We start from the raw sequence: 27,303 nt of genomic DNA, 5'->3' as shown, positions 1-27,303 counted from the left end.
GAAGAACAAATATTGTGAAAATGTCTATGCTACCTAGAGCAATCTACACATTTAATGCAATCCCCATCAAAATACCATCCACTTTTTTCAAAGAAATGGAACAGATAATCCTAAAATTTGTATGGAACCAGAAAAGACCCCGAATAGCCAGAGGAATGTTAAAAAAGAGAAGCAAAGCTGGTGGCATCACAATTCCAGACTTCCAGCTCTATTATAAAGCTGTCATCATCAAGACAGTATGGTACTGGCACAAAAACAGACACATAGATCAATGGAACAGAACAGAGAGCCCAGAAATGGACCCTCAACCCTATGGTCAACTAATCTTCAACAAAGCAAGAAAGAATGTCCAATGGCAAAAAGACAGTCTCTTCAACAAATGGTGCTGGGAAAATTGGACAGCCACATGCAGAAGAATGGAACTGGACCATTTCCTTACACCACACACAAAAATAGAGTTAAAATGGATGAAAGACCTAAATGGGAGACAGGAGTCCATCAAAATCTTTGAGAAGAACACAGGCAGCAACCTCTTCGACCTCAGCTATAGCAACTCTTCCTAGACACATCGCCAAAGGCAAGGGAAGCAAGGGCAAAAATGAACTATTGGGACTTCATCAAGATAAAAAGCTTTTGCACAGCGAAGGAAACAGTCAACAAAACCAAAAGACAACAGACAGAATGGGAGAAGATATTTGCAAATGACTTATCAGATAAAGGGCTAGTATCCAAAATCTATAAAGAACTTATCAAACTCAACACCCAAAGAACAAATGATCCAATCAAGAAATGGGCAGAAGACATGAACAGCCATTTTTCCAAAAAAGACATCCAAATGGGCAACAGACACATGAAAAAGTGCTCAACATTGCTCGGCATCAGGGAAATCCAAATCAAAATGTCAATGAGATACCACCTCACACCAGTCAGAATGGCTAAAATGAAGAAGTCAGGAAACGACAGATGCTGGCAGGGATGTGAAGAAAGGGGAACCTCCCTACACTGTTGGTGGGAATGTAAGCTGGTGCAGTCACTCTGTAAAACAGTATGGAGCTTCCTCAAAAAGTTGAAAATACAGCTACTGTATGACCCAGCAATTGTACTACTGGGTATTTACCCCAAGGATACAAATGTAGTGATCTGAAGGGGTACGTGGACCCCAATGTTTATAGCAGCAATGTCCACAATAGCCAAACTATGGAATGAGCCAAGATGTCCATCGACAGTTGAATGGATAAAGAAGATGTGGTGTGTGTGTGTGTGTATACACACACACACACATACACAATGGAATAGTATGCAGCCATCAAAAGGAATGAAATCTTTCCATTTACAATGACGTCGATGAAACTAGAGGGTATTGTGCTAAGGAAATAAGTCAATCAGAGAAAGACATGTATCATATGATCTCACTGTTGATATGTGGAATTCTTAATCTCTGGAAACAAACTGAGGGTTGCTGGAGTGGTGGGGTGTGGGAAGGATGGGGTGGCTGGATGATAGACATTGGGGAAGATATGTGCTATGGTGAGCGCTGTGAAGTATGTAAGACTGGTGAATCACAGACCTGTACCTCTGAAACAAATAATACATTATATTTAAAAATAAATAAATAAAAGAAGATAGTAGGAAGGGAAAAATGAAGGGGGGAAATCGGAGGGTGAGACGAACCATGAGAGACTATGGACTCTGAATAACAAACTGAGGGTTGTAGAGGGGAAGGGTTGGGGGGGATGGTTTAGCTTTGTGATGCGTATTAAAGAGGGCACGTATTGAATGGAGCAGTGGGTGTTATACACAAACAATGAATCATGGAACACTACATGAAAAACTAATGACGTAATGTATGGTGATTACCATAACATAATAAAATAAAATTAAAAAGAAATAGAACTACCCTATGATCCAGCAATTGTACTATTCAGTATTTACCCAAGGAATGCAAAACACTAATTCAAAGGGATACACACACCTCAATGTTTATAGCAGCATTATCTATAATTGCCAAGCTATGGGAACAGCCCAATTTTCCATCAATGGATGAATGGATAAAGAGATAGATAGATAGATAGATAGATAGATAGATAGATAGATAGATAGATAGATATCATTCAGCCATAAAAGAGAATGAAATCTTGCCATTTGCAAAACATGGATGGAGCTAGAGAATATTATGCTAAACAAAATAAGTCAGAGAAGAAATAACATGATTTCATTCATGTGGAATTTAAGAAATAAAACAAAGGAGCAAAGGGAAAAAGAGAGGCAAACCATGAAACAGATTCTTAACTATAGAGAACCAACTAATGCTTACCAGAGGGGAGGTAGATGGGGGAAAGGGTTAAATAGGTGATAGGGATTAAAGAGTGCTCCTGCTGTGATGAGCACTGGTTGAATTATTATACTGTACACCTGAAATTAATATTACACTGTATGTTAACTAACTTGAAAATTAAATAACTTTAAAAAATCTATCAATGTATATTAACAGGTTAAAGATGGAAAATATAATATTGTACCAATCCAGAAAAAGAATTTGACAAAATTCAGTATCCATTCATGATTTTAAAAAATAGAAATCTCTCAGAAACACAAGAATAGAAGGGATTTTCCTCAACTTAATAAAGATCTCTACAAAAAACAAGAAGCAAAACCTACAGCTAATGCATCTCTTACTGATAAAAGACTGAATGAATGCTTTTCCCCCAAGATCAGGAACAGGTAGGGACATTTGTTCTCACCACTCTAATTCAACATAGCAGTGGAAGTTCTACCCAGTGCAACAGACAAGGAAAGGAAAGGAAATAAAGGATATATAGATAAGAAAGGAAGAAATGAAACTGTCAATATCTACAGGTGACATGATTGCCTATAAAGAAATTTCAAAGACTCCACCAAACCCTGCCTCTCTCCCAGAAAAAACCTAGAACATGTAAGTAGGTCCAACAAGGTCAAAGGGTTTAAGATAAATATCAGCTGCATTTCTATCTACTACCAATTAGCACATGGACATCAAAATTAAAAAAGAAAAGAATGATCTATAATAGCCCAAATAATTATATGTATATCTAACATGTATAAGACTTGCATGCTGAAAAATAAAAACTGCCTCTGAAAGAAATCACTGTATGCCTTATAATACATGTACTGTATTCATGCATTAAAAGACTGAAGATAGTGAAAGATGTCAATTCTCTTCAAATTGATATAGGTATAATGTAATTCCTGTCAAAATCCCAGCAAGATTTTTTGTAGATATAGGCAAATTTTCCTAAAATAATTATATGGACATTCAAAGGAACTAGAAGAGGTAACACCATTTTGAAAATGAATGTGGGAAGAATCAGTTTACTTTTTCAAGATTTAATATATAGCCTCAGTAATCAAGATCATGTAGCATCAGTGGATGTATAGATAAAAAGATCAATGGAACAGAATAAAGAACTCAGAGATAGATGTATACAAATATACCCAAGTCATTTTTGATAATGGTACAAAAGCAGTTAGAAGAGTTTGGGGGGTTTTTGTTATTGTTGTTTGTGGGGTTTTTTTGTTTTTGTTTTTTTTTTTTAAGAATGGTGCTGGAAAGGGCACCTGGGTGGCTCAGTCATTAAGTGTCTGCCTTCAGCTGAGGTCATGATCCCAGGGTCCTGTGATCAAGCCCCACATCAGGCTCCCTGCTTCTCGGGAAGCCTGCTTCTCCCTCTCCCACTCCCCCTGCTTGTGTTCTCTCTCTCTGTGTGTCTCTGTCAAATAAATAAAATCTTAAAAAAAAAAAAAAAAAAGAATGGTGCTGCAAAAATCGGACATACATAGGCACACACACACAAGAATATCAACCTAAATCTCATATTGTATAAAAAGAGTTAAGTCAAAATGAATCATGGACTTAAATATAAAACATAAAGCTATACACATTTGTGAATAAAATGCAAGATAAAATCTTTAGGATCTAGGTCTAGGCAAGGACTTTTAACTTGACACCAAAAGCATGATCCATAAAAAAAAAAAAATTGAGAAATTGGATTTCATTAGTATCAAAAAATTTTGCTTGTGAAAGAGTGTGTTAAGAGATGAAAAGGCAAGATACAGAGTAGGAGAAAGTATTTATAAAACTTATATCTGGCAAATGACTACTATCCATAAAATATAAAGAACTCTTAAACGTAACATTAAAAAATCAAATAATCAAATTAGAAGATGGGCAAAAGATATGAATAGACATTTCACAGAGGAGGATAAACAGATGACAAGCATATGAAAAAATGTTCAGTATCATTAACCTTTCAGGAAATGCAAATTAAAATCACAATGAAACATCACTACACACCTAGCAGAATGGCTAAGATAAATAAATAAATAAATAAAAGTGAAACCGAATGCTTGTGAGGATCCAGGTGAGTGATTAAACTGTGATATATCCATACTTTGGAATACTACTCAACAGAAAAAAAGAAAAAAAAGTAAAAGGAACTATTGATTTATGCGACCATGTGACAACCTAGACAAATCTTTAGAGATTTATTCTGAGTGAAAAATTCAGTCCCAAAGTGTAACATACTGTGTGATTTCACTCATACAGAATTCTTATAATGAAAAATTACAGAAATGAACAACAAATTGGTGGGTTCAGTGGTTAAAGATGGGTCAAGGTTGGGAATCAAGTGGGAGGTGGACTATAAAAGGGTAACATGATCCTTGAAGTGGCAGACATATTCTGTACCTTGAATGTGTAAATGTCAATATTCAGGTTGTGATATTCTACTATAGCTTTCCAAGGTGTTACCATTGGGGCAAACTGCGTAAATAGTATATAAAATCTTTCTCTATTATTTTTAAAAACTATAAATTTATGATTATCTCAAAATAAAATGCTTAATTTAAAAATTTGGTGATGGGTGTATTTCTAGAGAGAAGTAAATGAGTTCCCCATCTAACAATGAATGGGCTGTTGGTATGTTTCTAATAATCTACAGCACAGCTTCTGTCCTTCTAACTATGAGATGCTAGTATGTTATTTGGCACCTCACATGAGCATCAGGCCTTACAATGGGATTCATTTCCTGTATTCCTTTGATCCTACTTGGTGCCCCTCTCCCTTTCCCATCATTTATCTTTCTCACATCTCTGTTAACACCCTCAATATTTTTTTTTTCCTTTTCAAAAGATGCTACAAAGAATTGATCTCTGAAAGTGAGAACATCAAAGATACAGGTTTACATCATTTTATGTAGAAGGAAAAATCACAAGGAATAGGTTATCTGGTATCTAATTTCAGCCTGATACTTCCTTGGGGAAAGATCCTGGGTGAAAACCTGGACAGCAGTATGTCTCAATTTCCCTCTATGTAACACGATTAGACTTTGTCTTTTCTCCCTCATAATGCATTAATTATAAAAGTGGATGAAATAATAGAAGTCCAGAGGCTTTGTGAAGGAAGGGCTACTGCATATAGTTACTGTTCCATCTTGAGGACATCTGCTTTTACTAGGAGGCAGAGGTCTGAGCCACTCTCTCTAATGGCTTAGTTTTCACAGCCAACAAGGAGAAGTTTTTTGTATAATCACCACCCAATTTATATACTTTTAAGACTACTTTTTGATAAAGAATGCAGTGGTTCCATTGCTGTCACAGGCACAGGAATGATCAGAAATGGCAATTTGAAAAAAAACAGAACACTTTGCCCTCAAGAGATAGCATAGTATCCTACACACAGAAGGTCCTCAGAATATGTTGATTTGAATTGAATGATGCTTCCAAGAACTAGACCTTGCCAATCAATAATATCAACAAAACTTTGGTGGGAGGTTGCAATCATAAGTATGGCACTCTGCTTGTCATGCAAAAATTCAAAGCAACTGATATTCCCAGGAAGTCTCTTATTATCCAGGTAATAAGCAGAGTAGTCTTTGCTTCACACTCAAGATGTTGGACATCTGTTTTGTTCCTTACCCCTCATCTGATCAAACCTCTATAACCTAAATCACAGATGGTGAATTCATAGAATATGTACTGCTACTCTTTCCTCCCACACTCAAGGAAGACATTACTAATTGAAAATAAATCCTGCTGTCAATTAATCATAACTAATCATTCAAGAAACCTATTTGTGACAACATGGAGGGACCTAGAGTGGATTGTGCCAAATGAAATAAGTCAGGCAGGGAAAGACAAATACCATATGATTTAAGTTATATTTGGAATCTAAAAAACAAAACAAATGAACAACAACAATAAAAAGCCTCCAAAAACCAGACTCTTAAAAATAGAGAACTGGTGTTTACCAGAGGGGAAGTTGGGGGGGGGAGCAGGTGAAATAAAGGAGATTAGGAGGTATGAACTTCCAGTTATAAAATAAGTCATAGATGAAAATTACAGCATAGGGAATATCATCAATGATATTGTAATAACATTGTATAGTGACAGATGGTGACGACACTTCTCATGGTAAGCACTAATTTATAGGGATTGTCAAATCACTATATTGTACAACTGAAATTAATATAAGTTGTATGTCAACTATACTTCAATAATAAAAGGAATGAAACAAAAGAAGAAACCCATTGGTCAATCCTTGTTAATGTGCTCTTTGCACACAAGTCTTATAATACCAGTCTCCATTTGTATATTGTGATTTGGTGTCTGTTATGTGTAAGGCAATAGAGAAGGTGACCACTGATTTTAAGGCACTCAGAGTCAATTAGAACAGAAGACTTCAGTTAGCCAGCATATAGTACATCATTAGTTTTTGATGTAGTGTTCAATGATTCATTAGTTGCATATAATAAACAAATAAAACTTTATTTATAAAACAAAAAGAACAGAAAACTTCAGTTCACATAATTCTGCTTTGGGGTAGGCATGCTGAAAGTGCTGGAAGAAAGGCACAAGCACAAGGGAAGTCTAAAAAGTAAGAGGTTACATGTTACTAGTAAGATCTGGGAAGTCTTCCTGGTCATGTGCAAAAGTGTTTCATCATCCCCAAGATAGAGAAGACGTTCATTTCCAGAGATGAGAGAAAGAGCATTCTATTCAGAGAACAAAGGCAATAAAAGGAGGGATGTGTATGGTATGTACAGGAAACAAGGCTTTAGTTTGGTGCAGGGGGTGTTTTGAGGGAAATGACAGGATAGGAAATTTAATAAGAAAACTGGGGCCATATCTTGGAGGAAAGAACAAATCAAGTCAAAATACTGGTGCTTCCCAGCACACCCAGTGTATAGATATAGCAGACTTATAGCACATCAAAGTCAGAAAAGATGTCAAAGAAATAAAATTCTCCTTACTTTTGAGACAGAGACAACATTTTACAGATGAAGAAACTGAGAGTCATAGAGGCTAAGTATCTGGGCCAAGTTCCAGAACTGAATGGAATCCATTAGTTTTACTACCTATTGAATAGCATGTTTTGTTTTGTTTTGTTTTGTTTTCCCCCCCAGTTGTCTGTCTCTGGGCACAGAAGTAGATAATAAAGACCACCTATGCCTTCTCTGGTTGAATTACACATTTTCTAGACTCTTCACCAATAGTGACTTTTTCTTTCTAATTCAATTTCAGCTCAAAAGTCACTTAGTTGGGGAAGCCTTCCCTGACCATACTGTCTGAAGTAGCCCTTCACATCACTGTCCATACCATCAACCTGATGTTCTTCACAGCAGGAACCACACTTTGAAATTACTTTGTTCATTTATCAATTTATTTTTTGTCTTCTCCTTTAGAAGTCAAGTTCTGTTCATTCTTTCTTTCTGCTTCTGCTAAAATTCTATCTTAAATTACTAGCAATGTCCTAAATCTAGGGGAAAAAAGAGAGAAAGAGACAAGCAAGAAGGTTAAAAGGAAGAGAGGTGGAGAGAGGAAATTTCCAAGGAAGTTAATACAGGTTAACTAGTTCACTGAACAAACTATGAGCACCCACTGTGAAGCACTGTGTTAGACAGTAATAAGAGAGATACAAAAGCAAGTAAATAAGCATGATATTGTCCCTATTTTCAAAGAGGTTACTGCCCAGAGATAAAGTCCAAATGTTTCAGGTCATTAACCAGATAAAAATACAACTGTGAATAATGCAAAGAATAAGAAACATGAATTGCTATGTGAGCAAAAGATATCAAGATTTGACCTTATCAGGGAAGGCTCCACTGAGAAGATGATGTTTGAGTGGAGATCTCAAGGTAAGTATGAGTAAATGAAGTGAAGAGAAGGAAGAATATTCTAGGAGGAGGGAACCGCATTTCAGCAGTCAAGTGTCTCATGCCTGTTTATGTTACTGATAGTGATGGCAGTCTCCAGGCAGCCTAAGTGTCCCTGCCACTCTGGGATGCTGACATTCTAGCAGGGCCCCTGGATATAGGAGGAAAAGGTGGTGTGACAGGATCAGCAGTACCAATTAATTAACATTCTTTGCACTAGAATCATTGTTAGTCTCAGAATAAACACTGAATAGCTAATGCCATGTTATCGGTCTACAGCAGAATTTTAATTTGCATGCTTTATGACACTAATACTTTTATACTATCCAGTAGATAGCTTTTAGAGTCAGTCTTTCTCTCCAATCTTTTAATACAGTGTGGGAACAAATTAGTTTTCCCCCCTCCTTCCCCCTAGAATTCTTTCCTCTGGGCATCAATGTATTTCTTTTCACACTTCCATTAATTGACTTGTGTATTAATTTAACTAACATTTGTTGACTATGGGCAAAGTCCATGGCAGGAACTATGAGGGATTCTGGCTCTCAGAAAGCAGGCATGCTCACAGACTGAACACTTTCTTTTCTTCTACATTGAAGAATCAACCTCTATTTGCAGTTGTTCAAACATAATACTGTTCCAGGTCTTTTTGCATTGGACCTGTTTTCCCATTGCTTGGACATCTTTCCTTTATATACCTGGCAATCTCTAAGATTTGTCTTAAATTCTGTCTTTTCTTTGAGGTCATGAATCTCTCAGGATTGTTTTGATTGCAACTGACAGAAAACCCAATTCTAACTATCTTCTATTTCTAAGGGAAATATATTGTCTTTTGTAGCTGAACAATCCTGGGGGAAATGTGGCTTCAGGAATAGCTTGTTTCAAAGCAAACCAATGTTAGGTCTTTTTTTTTCCCCCCATATTTTGGTTTTTCTTCTGTATAGATTCTAGACCCTATGAACAGATCCTCTAAACTGTTGACTTCAAACCTTGGGGGGAAATCAAGTATACCTTCCCATAGATCTCAGGGAAAGGTTTCATTTCTCATTGGCCTGTACTGATCTCACAATGTCCTTGAACTTATTACTATTTTCAGTGGAATGCAGGGCATTAGTCACATGACAGGCAGGCCCAGTCACATGATAATCTTCTTGACCTATCAGTATTCCTTGAATACTTCCTTCATTCCTATCATGCATGTTTGCCTTTTCTTTAGCTCCATAAATTCTTACAAAACTGTATTTTCTACCTGCTTGGAAATTCACTCTAACAGGTAAGATGGAAAAAGGCATAGTGATAGCGATGGCAGAGTCTGTTAGTGGCTTAGTTCTAAAGATAGTGATAAATAAGTTTATTCCTTTGGCTTTCTCTGCCCAAAGTATCATAGGGACCCATACAAAATTACAGTTTAAAGAAGGAAATATAGCCTACATTCAAGAGACAATATGGTAGTGTTTTCAAACATGATTATAATTAAAATAGTATCATTAATGTATATTATATGCTAGATATTGTGCTGAGGGTTTTACTAACATTTTGCATTTAAACCATACAACAGTGTCTTCATTTATAGATGGGAGAAGAGAGACTTGAAACTAGTCAATTTCTCAAGTATTTCAGCAAGTATATGACTATCAAATTTGAATCCATTGTGTTAAGAGATGAGAATACAACAGTATACAAAACCCAGAAAGGTATTGCTCTCATAAAGTCATACAGCCACAGTACAGGAGATAGACATTATTCAAATAATTATGCATATAAACATCAAATTACACAGTGGATGGTTTACAGTGAAGAAGCACAGCATGCTATGAGAATATACAGCAGGGCATTTCTGGGACCTCAAGAAAAATTCTTCTGGAGAATTTATGCTTGAACTCAGACTCTGGGGTGGGTCTAGTGTTAACGAGATGGAGAAAGGAGAGATATTCCAGATAGAGGACACCATGTGGTCAAATGCTCCAAAGGGCAAGGAAAAATGGTATGTTTAAAGATACGAAAGAAGACCAGACTGACTAGGGCATTGAGAAATAGTGTAACCTTTGGATAAGCTGATGCAGAACATAAAACTGTGAAAATAATGTCCAACCTTGCAGGGCTTTGGTAGTCTAGAGTATATATTTTGATTTTAGAGTAACCAAAAATAATTGCAGGATTTTGAGCATAGGAGTGACTTGATAGATTGCGTTGCAAAGCAAGAAAGAAGATAGGAGGGAGACAAACTAGGAATATACTGTATATGCCAAGAGACATTGCTGTGGCATTAACAAAAGAGGTGAAGAAATTGACCAATTCAGGAGATTATCAGGGGGTAAAATTGGAATTACTTCATCATGACAAGTTTTGGATTAGATGTGGGAGAGTGGGGTGAGAGTGAGGGAAGTGTCAAGATGAAGACCAAGTATGTGTGGTTATCTTAGTATGACCAAAGGTACTAATAGGAAGGCAGAAAAGTATTGAATACTTCAATAGGGGAATTAGGGGATATAAATAGGACTGGAGGAAAGGAAACTGTATAATCAAAAGAAAAGAGGTAGGCCCATGAGTAGTTTTGTTGGGCAGAAAATTGGCAGGAGCCATTTGCTAAGGATAAATAGAAGATGATAAGACAGGAAAATAGGATGGGAACAGATCAAGCAGGGTGTCAGGAACCAGGCTAAAGTGTTTACAAAGGATCCAGTGGCAAGGGAGAAACACCACAATTTTTAGACAAGAGGAATGACATGACCACATAAACATGTCAGGAAGATTTGTAGTCACTTATTAAAGAAGAATGGAGGAGCATAATGAAGAAAACAGAGGAGATTGGAGGGGTTGGGCAGGGCAGTAAAGAGACTGATGCCATACGTTCAAAAGAGGATAATGGAGATAGGGCCAAAAATCAGATCCAAATTCTGAAGTAGCATGAGTATGCCAACATGCTAGATACTATGAGGTTTATGAAGGATTAATAGGTTATCCTCTGCCTCAGGGAATTTACCATTTAGGGAGGAGTAAGATTTTGTTCCATTTCATTAAGCCCAAATAAATAAGATAGGAAAAATCTACAGAATTTCAGAGGACAGGGATCTAGGAAGGGATCTAGGGATCTAGGAAGGGATCTAGGAAGACCTCATAGAGAAATTGGAAGAATTTAGAATGTGGTTTTAAGTTCAGTAGACAGAAGGGAAAGGCATTGTCAGTGGATCCAAATTCTGAAGTAGTGTGAGTATGCCAACATGCTAGATACTATGAGGTTTATGATAGGTTATCCTCTGCCTCAGGGAATTTACCATTTAGGGAGGAGTAAGATTTTGTTCCATTTCATTAAGCCCAAGTAAATGATATAAGATAGGAAAAATCTACAGAATTTCAGAGGACAGGGATCTAGGAAATGATCTAGGGATCTAGGAAGGGATCTAGGAAGACCTCATAGAGAAATTGGAAGAATTTAGAATGTGGTTTTAAGTTCAGTAGACAGAAGGGAAAAGCATTGTCAGTGGTCACAATCTCAAATGCCCATGTCTTCAGAAGAATCTGAAGTCTGCTTAAAATTCCATTGTAACATGTCTGATTCCTTGGTGTGAGTTTGCCTGTCTTTGTTTTCAGCCCCTCCCAGCTAAGCACACTCTGCAAATTACTCTAAGGAGACCTACAGCCCCTTTCTGGAGGAGTTAATGAAGATGGTAATGAGATTGGGCTGAACTATGATCTCAAAAAGCCCTCCTGTAGACACCTTGAACTCTTTGCAGCCTCTGATGCCACTCACTGCCACCCTTTGTCAGTTTTGCCAATATATTCTCTGACAGTTTTCAATCCTGATGACAGTGTTCATATCCAAGCCAATTTACAATTAATCTTGCAGGTGGGCTCTCATCAAACTCCATCACACAATTTCCTGAGATGCCAACGTATAATGCACAATCCATTTCTTTCATGTACTGTAATTATAATTTTACCAGAAAGCCAGTCAAGGATTTCTAACATTTTTAACTTCGTAACTCTAAGTAGCATATCCATTTATATTCACAGCTATGGGGCTGATGACTTTGTTAGGAAATGGAAGTTGTAATTACCAGTAGTTTTTTTAGAATCATAGGAACAAAATATTTCACAGTAGGAAGTGAACTAAGAGGTTATTTGATAATAATTCTAATATTTGTGCAGTCATTTTACAGTTTTTAACCATTCTTCTCATTTGGCCCATGAGATACACTGGGCAGCTACCCATTCTGTAGCTGAAGAATCTGTGTTTTAGAGAAGAAATAGGACTTGCTCCAGGTGACACAGGTTAGCACCCCAATCTTAGAACCCAGGTCTTCTGATTCTTAGATTACTACTCTTTGTACTTTAGTGTATTGGTCTATAAAGTATAAATACTCTCAGAGTGTTGTCAAAGTAAAATTACATCAGGGGATTGGGAAGCAAAAACATCTGAAGTCTTATCAAATTTAGGAGTGAAGAAGCTATAGCCAACAGGAAGGATGCATGCCCAGTCTAAAGGCAATTACATAAAACATAATCCAAAACACTGTTCTGGGCAGATATACCACAAGTATAGACTGAATTTGGCCCCTGGACTACCAACTTATGACCCTTACTTTAACATCTGAGAAAAAACATGGTCACCCAATTCCCTGTCTCTCAACTCCCTGATTTTTAATATTATTATCTTTGTGAGAATGTTTGATATTTCCTTCCCTTATTTCTTTGTCAAGTATTCAAATCCACAGGTTTTTATATGTACTTCTTTATATGTATTTTTGAGGATTACATTTATGTCAGGAAGCAAGTTAGGCATATGGTTATCCTGATCATTAGGATGGTATATGTATAAAAAAAGAGGCACAGTAAGATTTACTATAGGTGTTCAGAGAAAACAACTTTCCCTGGGGACCGAGGTGATTAGCAAGAGCTTCCTGGAAAATATGGTACTTCAGCTGAGCCTTAAAGAATGGGTAGCCCTGATCACCAAGACAGCATGGTATTGGCACCAAAACAGACACATAGACCAATGGAACAGAACAGAGACTCCAGAAATAGACCTTCAACTCTATGGTCAACTGATTGTTGACAAATCAGGAAAAAATATACAATGGAAAAAAGACAGTCTCTTCAATAAATGGTGCTGGGAAAATTGGACAGCTATATGCAGAAGAATGAAACTGAACCATTCTCTTAACCATACACAAAGATAAACTCAAAATGGATGAAAGACCTCAATGTGACACAGGAATCTGTCAAAATCCTAGAGGAGAACACAGAACCTCTTGGACATTGGCCACGGCAACTTCTTTCAAGACACGTCTCCAAAGGCAAGTGAAACAAAAGCAAAAATGAGCTTTTGGGACTTCATCAAGATAAAAAGCTTCTGCACAGCAAAGGAAACAGTCAACAAAACTAAGAGGCAGCCCATGGAATGGGAGAAGATATTTACAAATGACATTACAGAAAAAGGGCTGATATCCAAGATCTATAAAGAACTTCTCAAACTCAACACTCAAAAAACAAATAACCCAGTCAAAAAATGCACAGAAGACATGAACAGACATTTCTCCAAAGAAGACATACAAATGGCTAACAGAAACATGAGAAAATGCTCAATATCACTAGCTATCAGGGAAATAAAAATCAAAACCACAATGAGATATCACTTTACACCAGTTAGAATGGCAACAATGAACAAAACAAATGTTGGTGAGGATGTGGAGAAAGGGGAACATTCTTACACGGTTGGTGGGAATGCAAGCTGGTGTAGCCACTCTGGAAAACAGTATGGAGTTTCCTCAAGATGTTAAGAATAGAGCTACCCTACGACCCAGCAATTGCACTACTAGGTATTTACCCCAAAGATACAGATGTAGTGAAAAAAAGGGGCACATGCTCCCCAATGTTCATAGCAACAATGTCCACAATAGCCAAACTGTGGAAGGAGCCGAGGTGTTCTTCAACAGATGAATGGATAAAGAAGATGTGGTCCATATATACAATGGAATATTATTCAGCCATCAGAAATGATGAATACCCACCTTTTGCATCAATATGGATGGAACTGGAGGGGATTATGCTAAGTGAAGTAAGTCAAGCAGAGAAAGACAATTATCATATGGTTTCATTCATATGTGGAACATAAACAATAGCACAGAGGATCATAGGGGAAGGGAGGGAAATCCAAAGGGAGAGAAATCAGAGAGGGAGACAAACCATGAGAGACTATGGACCCCGGGAAACAAACTGAGGGTTTTGGAGGGGAGGGGGTTGGGGGGAGGGGTAAGAGGGTGATGGGTATTAAGGAGGGCACATGCTGTGATGAACACTGGGTGTTATACGTAACTAATGAGTCACTGAACACTACATCAAAAACTAATGATGTACTACACAGTGGCTGACTGAACATAATAAAAAAAATAAAAATAAAAAAAGAAAGGGTAGCCCTTTGATCATGATGTTCAATTAGTGGTCTCCAAATTGAGGGGCCAAGACAAGACTTTGAAAAAGAATGAAAGTATAGTATCTTTTATTAATTTTATCTATTTTTATGTATTTAAAAATTTTTTTATTCTTAGCATGCAAAGCATATTTGTAGACAAATATCCGTATATAGTTTATAAACAAAAAATATTCATATATTTGAATAAATTCTCAAAAATATTTTCTAAAGAAGAATGAGACCAAACACTTTAGCCTTGGATAGACAATGATGATATGATTACCATTTTTTGAGTGGTTATTATGAAGTAGGTGCTTTGTTTTCAGTTTCATTCCCTTTTGCTCCTCTCTTTATTATTTCCCTCTTTCTTCTTGTTTTGGCTTTATTTTGCTGTTCCTCTTTTAGGATCCTGAGGTGGGAGTTTAGATTATTGATATGAGAGTTTTCCTTTCTTCTATATATTAAGTGCTTTAACAGTTTCTCTATGCCTACATTAGCTCTAACTAACACATTTTGATATATTTTATTTTCATTTATCTCTATGTTTTTTTAAAATTTCTCTTGAGACTTCCTCTTTGACCCATGAATTATTTAGATATGAAATATTTAGAAACATGCTGTTTAGTTTCCAAGTGTTTGAAGATGATGTTATTTTTTGGTTAAAAATTTCTAGTTTGATTTCACTGACACTCTTTCAATTCATTTAAATTTACTAAGGTTTGTTTTGTGGCCTAATATATGTTGTATCTTGGTATATGTTCTGTGGGCATTGAAAAGAGCTTGTATTCTATTTTTGTTGGGTAGAGTGTTCAATAAATATCGATTAGATCATGCTGACTGATGATGCTGGATCCTTCTGTATCCTTACTGATTTTCTGTTTAGTTGTTTCATCAATTGCTGAAAGAGGGATGTTAAAGTCTTCAGCTATAATTGTGGATTTGTCTATATTCCTTTCAGTTCTGATTTTGCTTCGTGTATTTTGCAGCTTTGTTGTTCAGTGCATATACATTTGGATTGTTGTATCTTCTTGATACGTTGACACTTTTATGGTATATAACCTCCCTTTCTATCTCTGGTAATTTTCTCTGTGATAAAATCTACTTTATTGGATATTAATATAGTCACTGCTTCCTTGTTTTGATTATTTAAATACTTCTTTTTCTTTTTAAAAAAAAATTTTATTAACATATAATGTATTATTTGTTGCAGGGGTACAGGTCTGTGATTCATCAGTCTTACACAATTCACAGGGCTCACCATAGCACATACCCTCCCCAATGTCCATCACCCAGCTACCCCATCCCTCCCACACCCCTCAACTCCAGCAACCCTGTTTTTTTCCTGAGATTAAGAGTCTCTTATGGTTTGTCTCCCTCTTGGTTTCATCTTACTTCATTTTTTCCTCCCTTCCCCTATGATCCTCTGTCTTGTTTCTCAAATTCCTCATATCAGTGAGATCATATGATACTTGTCTTTCTCTGATTGACTTTATTTTGCTTAGCATAATACCCTCTAGTTCCATCCAAGTCATTGCAAAGGGCTAGATTTCAATTTTTTGATGGCTGCATAATATTCCATTGTATATATATACCACTTCTTTTTTATCCATTCATCTGTTGATGGACATCTAGGCTCTTTCCATAGTTTAGCTATTGTGGACATTACTGCTATAAACATTGGGGTGCATGTGCCCCTTCAGATCACTACATTTGTATCTTTGGGGTGAATACCAGTAGTGCAATTGCTGGGTCATAGGTAGCTCTATTTTCAACTTTTTGAGGAAGCTCCATACTGTTTTCCAGAGTGACTGCACCAGCTTGTATTCCCACCAACAGTGTAGGAGGGTTCCCCTTTCTCTGCATCCTCGTCAACATCTGTCATTTCCTGACTTGTTCATTTTAGCCATTCTGACTGGTGTGAGGTGATATCTCATTGAGGTTTTGATTTGGATTTCCCTGATGCTGAGCAATGCTGAGCCCTTTTTCATGTGTCTGTTGGCCATTTGGATGTCTTCTTTGGAAAAGTGTCTGTTCATGTCTTCTGCCCATTTCTTGATTGGATCATTTGTTCTTTGGGTGTTGAGTTTGATAAGTTCTTTATAGATTTTGGATACTAGCCCTTTATCTGATAAGTCATTTGCAAATATCTTCTCCCATTCTGTCAGTTGTCTTTTGGTTTTGTTGACTGTTTCCTTCGCTGTGCAAAAGCTTTTTATCTTGATGAAGTCCCAATAATTCATTTTTGCTCTTGCTTCTCTTGCCTTTGGCAATGTGTCTAGGAAGAAGTTGCTACAGCTGAGGTCGAAGAGGTTGCTGCCTGTGTTCTTCTCAAGGATTTTGATGGACTCCTGTCTCACACTTAGGTCTTTCATCCATTTTAACTCTATTTTTGTGTGTGGTGTAAGGAAATGCTCATTTCATTCTTCTGCATGTGGCTGTCCAATTTTCCCAGCACCATTTGTTAAAGAGACTGTCTTTTTGCCATTGGACATTCTTTCCTGCTTTGTTGAAGATTAGTTGACCATAGGGTTGAGGGTCCATTCCTGGGCTCTCTGTTCCATTGATCTATGTGTCTGTTTTTGTGCCAGTACCATACTGTCTTGATGATGACAGCTTTATAATAGAACTTGAAGTCCGGAATTGTGATGCCACCAGCTTTGCTTTTCTTTTTCAACATTCCTCTGGCTATTCGGGGTCTTTTCTGGTTCCATACAAATTTTAGGATTATTTGTTCCATTTCTTTGAAAAAAGTGGATGGTATTTTGATGGGGATTGCATTAAATGTGTAGATTGCTCTAGGTAGCATAGACATTTTCACAATATTTGTTCTTCCAATCCATGAGCATGGAACATTTTTCCATTTCTTTGTGTCTTCCTCAATTTCTTTCATGAGTATTTTATAGTTTTCTGAGTACAGATTCTTTGCCTCTTTGGTTAGATTTATTCCTGGTATCTTATGGTTTTGGGTGCAATTTTAAATGGGATTGACTCCTTAATTTCTCTTTATTCTGTCTTGTTGTGGGGTATAAAAATGTAACTGATTTCTGTGCATTGATTTTATATCCTGCCACTTTACTGAATTCCTGTATGAGTTCTAGCAGTTTTGGGGTGGAGTCTTTTGGGTTTTCCACATAAAGTATCATATCATCTGCAAACAGTGAGAGTTTCACTTCTTTGCCAATTAGTTCATTTTGTTGTCTGATTGTTGAGGCTCAGACTTCTAGTACTATGTTGAATAGCAGTGGTAATAGTGGACATACCTGCCATGTTCCTGACCTTAGGGGAAAAGCTGTCAGCTTTTTCTCCATTGAGAATGATATTCACCATGGTTTTTCATTCTATGAAAGGACTTTTATGATATTGATGTATGTACCCACTATCCCTACACTGTGAAGAGTTTTAATCAAGAAAGGATGCTCTACTTTGTCAAATGCTTTCTCTGCATTATTGAGAGGATCATATGGTTCTTGTTCCTTCTTTTATTAATGTATTACATCATATTGATTGATCTGTGGATGTTGAACTAACCTTGCAGCCCAGGAATAAATCCCACTTGATCATGGTGAATAATCCTTTTAATGTACTGTTGGATCCTATTGGCTAGTATTTTGGTGAGAATTTTTGCATCCACATTCATCAGGGATATTGGTCTGTAATTCTCCTTTTTGATGGGGTTTTTGTCCAATTTTGCGATCAAGGTGATGGTGGTCTCATAAAATGAGTTTGGAAGTTTTCCTTCCATTTCTATTTTTTGGAACAGTTTCAGAAGAATAGGTATTAATTATTCTTTAAATGTTTGGTAGAATTCCCCTGGGAAGCCGTCTGGCCCTGGACTCTTGTTTTTTGGGAGACTTTTGATGACTGCTTCAATTTCCTTGCTGGTTATGGGTCTGTTCAGGTTTTCTATTTCTTCCAGGTTCAGTTTTGGTAGTTTATACATCTCTAGGAATGCATCCATTTCTTCCAGATTATCTAATTTGCTGGCATATAGTTGTTCATAATATGTTCTTATAATTGTTTGTGTTTCTTTGGTGTTGGTGGTGATCTCTCCTCTTTCATTCATGATTTTATTTATTTGGGTCATTTCTCTTTTCTTTTTGATAAGTCTGGCCAGGGGTTTGAATTCTTTCAAAGAACCAGTTCCTAGTTTCATTGATCTGTTCTACTGTTCCTTTGGTTTCTATTTCATAGATTTCTGCTCTGATCTTTACTATTTCTCTTCTCCTGCTGGGTTTAGGCTTTATTTGCTGTTCTTTCTCCAGCTCCTTTAGGTGTAGGGTTAGATTGTATATTTGAGACCTTTCTGTTTCTTGAGAAAGGCTTGTATTGCTATATACTTTCTTCTTAGGACCACCTTTGCTGCATCCCAAAGATTTTGAACAGTTGTGTTTTCATTTTCATTTGTTTCCATGAATTTTTAAAATTCTCTTTTATTTCCTGGTTGACTTATTCATTCGTTAATAGGATGCCCTTTAGCCTCCGTGTATTTGAGTGTTTTCCACCTTTCCTCTTGTGATTGAGTTCTAGTTTCAAAGCATTGTGGTCCAAAAATATGTGGGGAATGATCCCAATCTTTTAGTGCTGGTTGAGACCTGATTTGTGACACAGGATGTGATCTATTCTGAAGAATGTTCCATGTGCACTAGAGTAGAATGTGTATTCTGTTGCTTTGGGATGAAATGTTCTGAATATATCTGTGAATTCCATGTGGTCCAGTGTGTCATTTAAAACCTTTATTTCCTTGTTGATCTTTTGCTTAGGTGATCTGCCCATTTCAGTGAGGGGGGTGTTAAAGTCCCCTACTATTATTGTATTATTTTCAATGTCTTTCTTTGATTGTTATTAATTGGCTTATATAATTGGCTGCTTCCATGTTAGGGGTGTAGATATTTAAAATTGTTAGATCTTCTTGTTGGATAGACCTTTTAAGTATGATGTAGTGTCCTTCTTTATCTCTTATTATAGATTTTGGTTTAAAATCTAATTTGTCTGGGGGTGCCTGGGTGGCTCAGCCATTAAGCACCTGACTTCAGCTCAGGTCATGATCCGAGGTTCCTGGTACCAAGCCCCACATTGGTCTCCCTGCTTAGCGGGAAGCCTGCTTCTCCTTCTCACACTCCCCCTACTTGTGTTCCCTCTCTTGTTGTCTGTGTCAAATAAATAAATAAATAATTTAAAAATATCTAATTTGTTTGATATAAGGATTGCTACCCCAGCTTTCTTTTGATGTCCATTAGAATGGTAAAGTGTTTTCCACCCCTTCACATTCAATCTGGAGGTGTCTTTGGGTCTAAAATGAGTCTCTTGCAGACAGCATATCAATGCACCTTGTTTTTTTATCCAAAAAATATCTGGATATTCATATCTGAAAGATATGAATTTAGTGCCATTGTATTGCCTGTAAAGTGACTGTTACTGTATATTGTCTCTCTTCCTTTCTGGTCTATGTTACTTTTAGGCTCTCTCTTTGCTTAGAAGACCCCTTTCAATATTTCTTGTAGGGCTGGTTTCATGTTCACAAATTCTTTCAGTTTTTGTTTTTCCTAGAAGCTTTTTATCTCTCCATTTTCAATGACAGCCTAGCTGGATATAATATTCTTGGCTGCATATTTTTCTCATTTAGTGCTCTGAATATATCATGCCAGTCCTTTCTGGCCTGCCAGGTCTCTGTGGATAGGTCTGCTGCCAATCTAATGTTTCTACCATTGTAGGTTATAGACCTCTTGTCCCGAGCTGCTTTCAAGTGTTTCTTTTTGTCTCTGAGACTTGTAAGTTCTACTAGTAGATGTTGGGATGTTGACCTATTTTTATTGATTTTTGAGGGGGGTTCTGTGTGCCTCCTGGATTTTGATGCCTGTTTCCTTCCCCAAATTAGGGAAGTTCTCTGCTATAATTTGCTCCAATATACCTTCTACCCCTCTATCTCTTTCTTCTTCTTCTTGGATCCCAATCATTCTAATGTTATTTTGCTTTATGGTATCACTTATCTCTCGAATTCTGCCCTCATGATCCAGTAGTTGTTTACCTCTCTTTTCCTCAGCTTCTTTATTCTCCATCATTTGGTCTTCTATATCACTAATTCTCTCTTCTGCCTCATTTATCCTAGCAGTTAGAGCCTCCATTTTTGATTCCACCTCGTTAATAGCCTTTTGATTTCTACTTGGTTAGATTTTAGTTCTTTCATTTCTCCAGAAAGGGATTCTTTAGTATCTTCTATCCTTTTTTCAAGCCCAGCTAGTATCTTTATAATTGTCATTCTTATCTCTAGTTCTGACATCTTACTAATGTCTGTATTGATTAGGTTCCTGGCAGTTGGTACTGCCCTTCTTCTTTTTTTTGAGGTGAGTTTTTTCATCTTGTAATTTTGTCCAGAGGAGAATAGATGAATGAGACAATAAAATGCTAAAAGAGTAACAACAACCCCTGAAAAGTATACACTAAACAAATCAGAAGAGAACCGAAACCAGGGAGAAAAGAAAGGAAAAAAAAAAAAAAGAATATGATCAGGCTGGTGAATAGAACAGAGCCACACACTAGATTTTGGGTGTATTTTGGTCTGTTAGAAGAAATTGCCTCCCAAAATTTTAAAGAAAGAAAAACTTATATATATATATATATATAAAATAAGGTTAAATACAATGAAGAGATAGAATATGACTGTAAAAATGAAAAATTAAAAAAATTTAAAAAAGGAATTGATGTCAGTTGAAAAAGGAAAGAAGAAAAATCAACTAAAAAATAGAAAAAGAAAAAATAAAGAAAATTTAAAAAATTAACTTTGAAAGACTAAAGAATCATGGGGAAAAAGCCATGAATTCTATGTACTGTATTCCCCTAGCACTGGTGTTTTGCCATTCTCATTGATCAGTAAACTTGGTCTTGGCTGGATGTTTTGCCTGGTCTTCTAGGAGAGGGGCCTGTTGCAGTGATTCTCAAATGTCTTTGCCAGAGGCAGAACTGTACCGCACTTGCCAGGGACCAGGGTAAGTAATCTGCTCAGGTTTGCTCTCAATAGCTTTTGTTCCCTGAAAGCTTTCCATATAGCTTTGGAGGAGGAGAATGAAAATGGTGGCCTCCCAATCTCTGGTTCCAGAGAAGAGAGCTTAGGGCCTGACTCCTCAGTGAGCCCTCAGAGAAAAGCAGTCAATCACTCCTGTCTCCCTGGTCTCCGCACACTCTGTGCTCACCTGGCCTGTGACCGAGCATTTCTATCTCTGGCACATGACACCATTTGGAGTCTCCAAACCTAGCAGATTCCTGTGGCGGGCTCTTGTGCCACTCCTCCTGGGGAAGAAGGGGAGTCTCCCTGGATCTGCCCCTTGTTGGGTCCCTGCTCAAAGAGCAATGTCCCGACTGTGCCACAGATCACAGTTTATGGCAACCCTGACCTGAGAGCCCACTCCTCGGCTCTGTCTTTGCAGCCAGCTTCCCCGCTCTGATACCTGGGAACTCTGACACACTCAGGCGCCCCCAGTCTTTCTGTGACCCCAAGGGTCCTGGGACCACACTGTCCCAGTGAGGGTTCCACCCCCCTGCTTAGCCACTGGAGCGATGTCCCTCAGAGGAGCAGACTTCTAAAAGTTCTGATTTTGTGCTCCACTGCTCTATCACTTGCCAGTAGCTGGCTGAGAGAGGCTCCCTCACCACCACGGTCTATCTCCTCAAATATTGCCTCAGATTCACTCCTCCGTATGTCCTACATTCCAGAAAATGGTCACTTATCTGTTCATAGAATTGCCGCTATTCTTTTCTTCAATCTCCTGTTGAATTTGTAGGTATTCTGAATAGTTTGATAACTATCCAGCTGAATTCCTGGGACCAGACCAAATTTAGTTCTCCTACTCCTCTGCCATCTTGCTCCTCCTCTATCCTAAATAATATTTCTTTTTCACTCTTTTACTATCAAATTGCCTATATTATACTCAGAGTGACCTTTTTGTAGCAACATATTGATGGGTAATGTTTTCTAATCCACTCTGTCAATCTCTGTCTTTTAATTGGTGTTTTAAAATCATTTCATTTAATGTAGCTATTGATGTAACAGGGCTTAAGTTTGCCATTTTGGTTTATCATTGGTTTCTCATTCTTTTTCCTATTTTTCTGTGGGTTGCTTGAATATTTTTAGAATTCCAGTTTGATTTATTGCTAGTGTTTTTTAGTGTATTTATTTGTATAGTTTTAGTGGTTACCATGGGTATTATATTACATGTAAGGAATTTAATAGTCTACTTGTATCATCATTTAACTTAGCTAAATGAAAATCTTCCTTCTTTTTATGTCTTTTTCCCTCCTCCATGTGTGTCTTAGTTATCTAGGGCTTCCATAACCAAATACCTTTGACTGAGTGGCTTAAACAATAGAAACATATTTCTCACAGTTATTGAGGCTGGCAATCTGAGATTAGGGTGCCAGCATGGTCTAGTTCTGGTAAGGACTGTCTTCCTGGCTTGCAGAAGGCCACCTTCATCCTGTGTCTTCAAATGACAGAGAAAAAAAGAAGGCTGAGGGAAGTGGGAGAGGGAGAAGAAGAGGGAGAGAGAGAGAAAGAAGAGATAAGGGGAGGTCAGAGAGAGGAGGAAGAGAGCGAGCGAGCAAGCACACACTCTGGTGTTTCTTCTTATAAGGGCACTAATTTCATCATGAGAGCCCCATCCTGATGACTTCATTTAAACTAATTATCTCTCAAAGGCCTATCTCTAAATACCATCACATTGAGAGAGGTTTTCAACATATGAATGGGGTGGACAGCGCAATTCAATCCATAGCAATTTTTTAATGATTGCCTTAAATATTTTCTCTAATACATTTAGAACCACATCAGACAGTGTTATAATTTTTGCTTTATCTGTCAAACAACACAGAAAGTTCAAGAAGAGGAAAACAATCATTGTATTTATCCATATTTTTTGCTTACCTTGTTCTTTCTTCCTTTCTGATATTCTAAGTGTCCTTTTATCATTGCCTTTCTGTTTAAAGAAATTTCTTTTGCTTTCTTTTAGGGTAAGGTTTCTGGCAACAAATTTGTTAGTTTTATTTCATCTGAAAATATCTTGATTTCCCCCTTTGTTTCTTAGAAAAAATGGTATTTTTACTGGATACAGAATTTTGGGTTGACTTTTCTTTCAGTACTTGAAAATATGATGCTAATTCCTTCTGGCCTTCATAGATTCTGGTGAGAAATCAGCTGTCGTTTGAAGGGTTTTCCCTCTACAAGTAAGCAGCTTTTCTCTTTCTTTGCTTGCTTTTCCCCATGATTTTTAATTTATCTCTAGTTTTAAGAAATTTCACTATAGTGGGTCTTAGTCTGGATTTCTTTAGATTTATGCTGTTGGGGGTTCACTCAGCTCCTTGAATCTGTATCCTTATGCTTTGTGCCAAATTTGGAAAGTTTCAAATTACTTTGTCAGCTATTCTTTTTTCTGCCCTTCTTCCAGGAATCCAGTGATAAGAATGCTATATCTTTTCTTATATTCTCACATGTTCCCTAGGCTTTTTTTTTTTCAGTTTAGTGGTTCTGTGTTTTTTTCTCTGTGGTTCTGATTCTATGATTTCTATTGCTTCAGCATCAGGTGCACAGGTTCCTTCCTCTATCTCCTCTATTTGCTGTTGAACCTAGCCATTGAGTTTTGTTTTGTTTACTACATTTTATATTAGAACTTCTATGTGGTTCTACTCAAGTTTTCTATTTCCTTGCTGAGACTATCTTTTTATTTGTTTCAAGGATGTTCGTAATTGTTGAAGCATTTCTTGGATAGCTGATCTTAAATTTGTGTCAGATGATTCTAATATTTCTGTCATCTTGGTGGTGTCATTTATTGTTACCTTTTATAATTCAGTTTAGATCTTCCTTGTTCTTGACATGATGAGTGATTTTCATTTGAAACCTGAATATTCTGAGTATCATGTTTTGAAACCCCAGATCTGGGGTGACTGCTGTGCCAGTAAAACTATGTGCATATCATAAAATAGGACAGGTGCTGAATTGTGGTTTCCTTTACAGATGTCAACAGTCCATTGTTTGATGTGAAACTCAGTGACTTTTCTCTAGGAATGCACCTCTTACACTACTCAATGATACTGATTTTTTTTTCAAATCTCAATTCCCTTTTGCTTCCATATTCTTTGCTCTTTTTTATATTACAATTTTATTGCATTTTGGCATTAAATGACAATCTTCAACAGAGTATAAATGTACTACAAGTTTAGGGCAGATAAAAATATGGAATTGTTAGAGGAAACCAAATATTTTCTTTAAGAAAATGCATGACAGAATCCATGACTGGCAACCATAGATGGCCCAAATGTCAGATTTTTCTGTTCTGCTCTTCTGGTCTTTGTAAGCCTATCAGATGTGGCTGCCATGAAACCTTCAATAACAGTAGGCAGTTGCCACCTCAAGAGAGCTGGCATGATAGCATACTTTGAAGAACTCCTAGTGATCTCTGCTTGCTTGGCTGACATAGTATGCTGGCCTCACACAAACTGCTGATCTCACTGTGAATCCAGAGGTCCTAGCCCAAGTAGGGAAAAAAGCAAAAATCTCCCACATAGAACCAGAGCTTATCTTCAGAGCTGTGTACTTCCTAAAATTACTACTGCAAATCCTTCTATGCCTTCAGAATCTGTCCCACTGACCTTGAATTACATTATTTTCATTTTAATACACTGAGGTTTAAAAGGCTGTGAAACCCTTAAAAAATAATTTATCACATGGCTGAGATGTGCCCCCAAGTAACTAACATGGAAATACAATCCAGAGTCAAAATTAATTTTTAAATATTATAAATTTTGTATGTTTCTCAAGAGATACTAAAGAAGACTCAGTTCCTATGACCCTACTATGACTTTTTCTCCTTCCAAATCTCTTACATGCAATGTTACATCAATGCTCTTAGAGTGTGACTTTTCTCTTTTTTTTTCCTTGTATATTATATCAGTGAACCTAGAATTTTATTAAACCTTTCCTCTTCTCTTCATCTTAGCATAGATTTTCAGTATTTTCAATATTTTTCAGTAAAACAATAAATTGGAGGCTAGTTTTAAGATACATTTGACACTTAAAAGAAATTGAGATTTTGCATTGCACTGCTTCAAGACTATGAACTTTCATGTGACTGGAATATATATTCTTTTCCTTTTCATTTAGGACAGTTGTTGCCAAATCTGCATGCATACTACACTAAACTGAAATGCTACTTACATGATAATATTCTGGTGCACATGAATCCTAGCTCCTATCTCAAACACATGGGTATTGGAATCTTTGGACAAACTACCTGGACATCTGGATTTTGTTTTTGTTGTTACTTGTTGTTTTTGAATTAAAGCCCCTTGGTCATTGTGATATAAAACTGGCATTGAGAACCACTGATTTGAGAGATACTTGAGCAGAGCCATAAGAAAAGTGCTGCAAAGCATATTCTTTTCATTTCGTGCCTAAGGCAGCTAAGGCTCAGAAATAGAAGGAACTCACTCAGGTCACATAGCATATTAATGTCAGAGCTGAAACTAGAATGGAGATCTTCTGATATCTGTGCAGTGTTTTTCTATTATGTTTATCTCAACATTTATAATAGGCTGATGTCAATTTTACAGACATTAGCTATCTGAAGGCTATTTAGATAAAGAACCTCAATCTAAACCACCAAAGAAAGTATTTTTCTATATAGAAAATTAACCAACCAGTTGTGTCTGGGCTGATCCTCACAAATAATTTACATGGAAATAGCCTAAGCTTAAATGAGCTAGGAAATTTCCCTATTTCCAAGTATATATGTTTATTGTTTTTAACTCAATAAATACACATTCAGGCATAGCCCAGTGCTGGATTCCAAGGAAAGCAAAGAGGTTCACAGCTTCTCAAGGTGCTTTCTAGTAGTCCGGTGGAAATGCGAGGCATGCCCACAGTTGCTACTACTTAAGGTAAGGTGGAATGAGAGACCTATAATTCAGACACCAACACAGATGCTGGGGGACCAACAGAGGAGGAATGATGCTCTAGACTGGGTGGGAGGCAATAATGTTTCATGGAAAAGGGGGCTTTGAGGTTTGCCTGGAAGACTGAGGAGCATTTGATTTGGGTGAAAGGAGAGTGTCTACACCACCTATGGTAGCCCGAGAGAATGTGTAGGACACACAACGGAGCTACACTTCACAGGTTTGGCTCTGCATCAGAGATCATGAAAAAAATCACATAGAAAAAAAAATACTCTTAAAAATTCTTGACGTCACTCCTAGAGTAGAATACATATTAGCTTATGTAACCAACCTCATACAGTAATTTTGCTGTGTAAAGAAGGAACTCTGAGAAAATCTAAAGAACAAAAAAGGGGAAGTCTTTATGACTTCCTGGACATTCAGATCAATCTATCTTTAAGGTAACTATCAGATTCTTAGCAGTGAAGGGAAAGAAAAATTCTTCTCTACCATCAAGTTCTTCCAGCTGGACTAAGAATTGAATTTACATGAGACAGATTAACAGGAGAAAAAAATGTTTTATTATGTGCACATTGAGGCCCAACTACAAAACTGACACCTAAAGAAATGACCAAGGCAGATAGTTCTTACACTTTTTAGACAGAGACAATAAATCTGTAGGGAATTGACAGGACAAAGAAAACAGCTTTGGGAACTTCAATTAGTAAGGAATTCTAAACAGAATTTGGGCTGGGGTGGTCAATTAGTAAAAAAGTAATAAGGGTGGTT

Source organism: Mirounga angustirostris, unplaced genomic scaffold (assembly GCF_029215605.1).
Source record: "Mirounga angustirostris isolate CCGP_5_RB_7025 unplaced genomic scaffold, mMirAng1.0.hap1 SCAF_7, whole genome shotgun sequence".
NCBI lineage: Eukaryota > Metazoa > Chordata > Mammalia > Carnivora > Phocidae > Mirounga > Mirounga angustirostris.
This window is presented reverse-complemented; position numbering follows the sequence as displayed.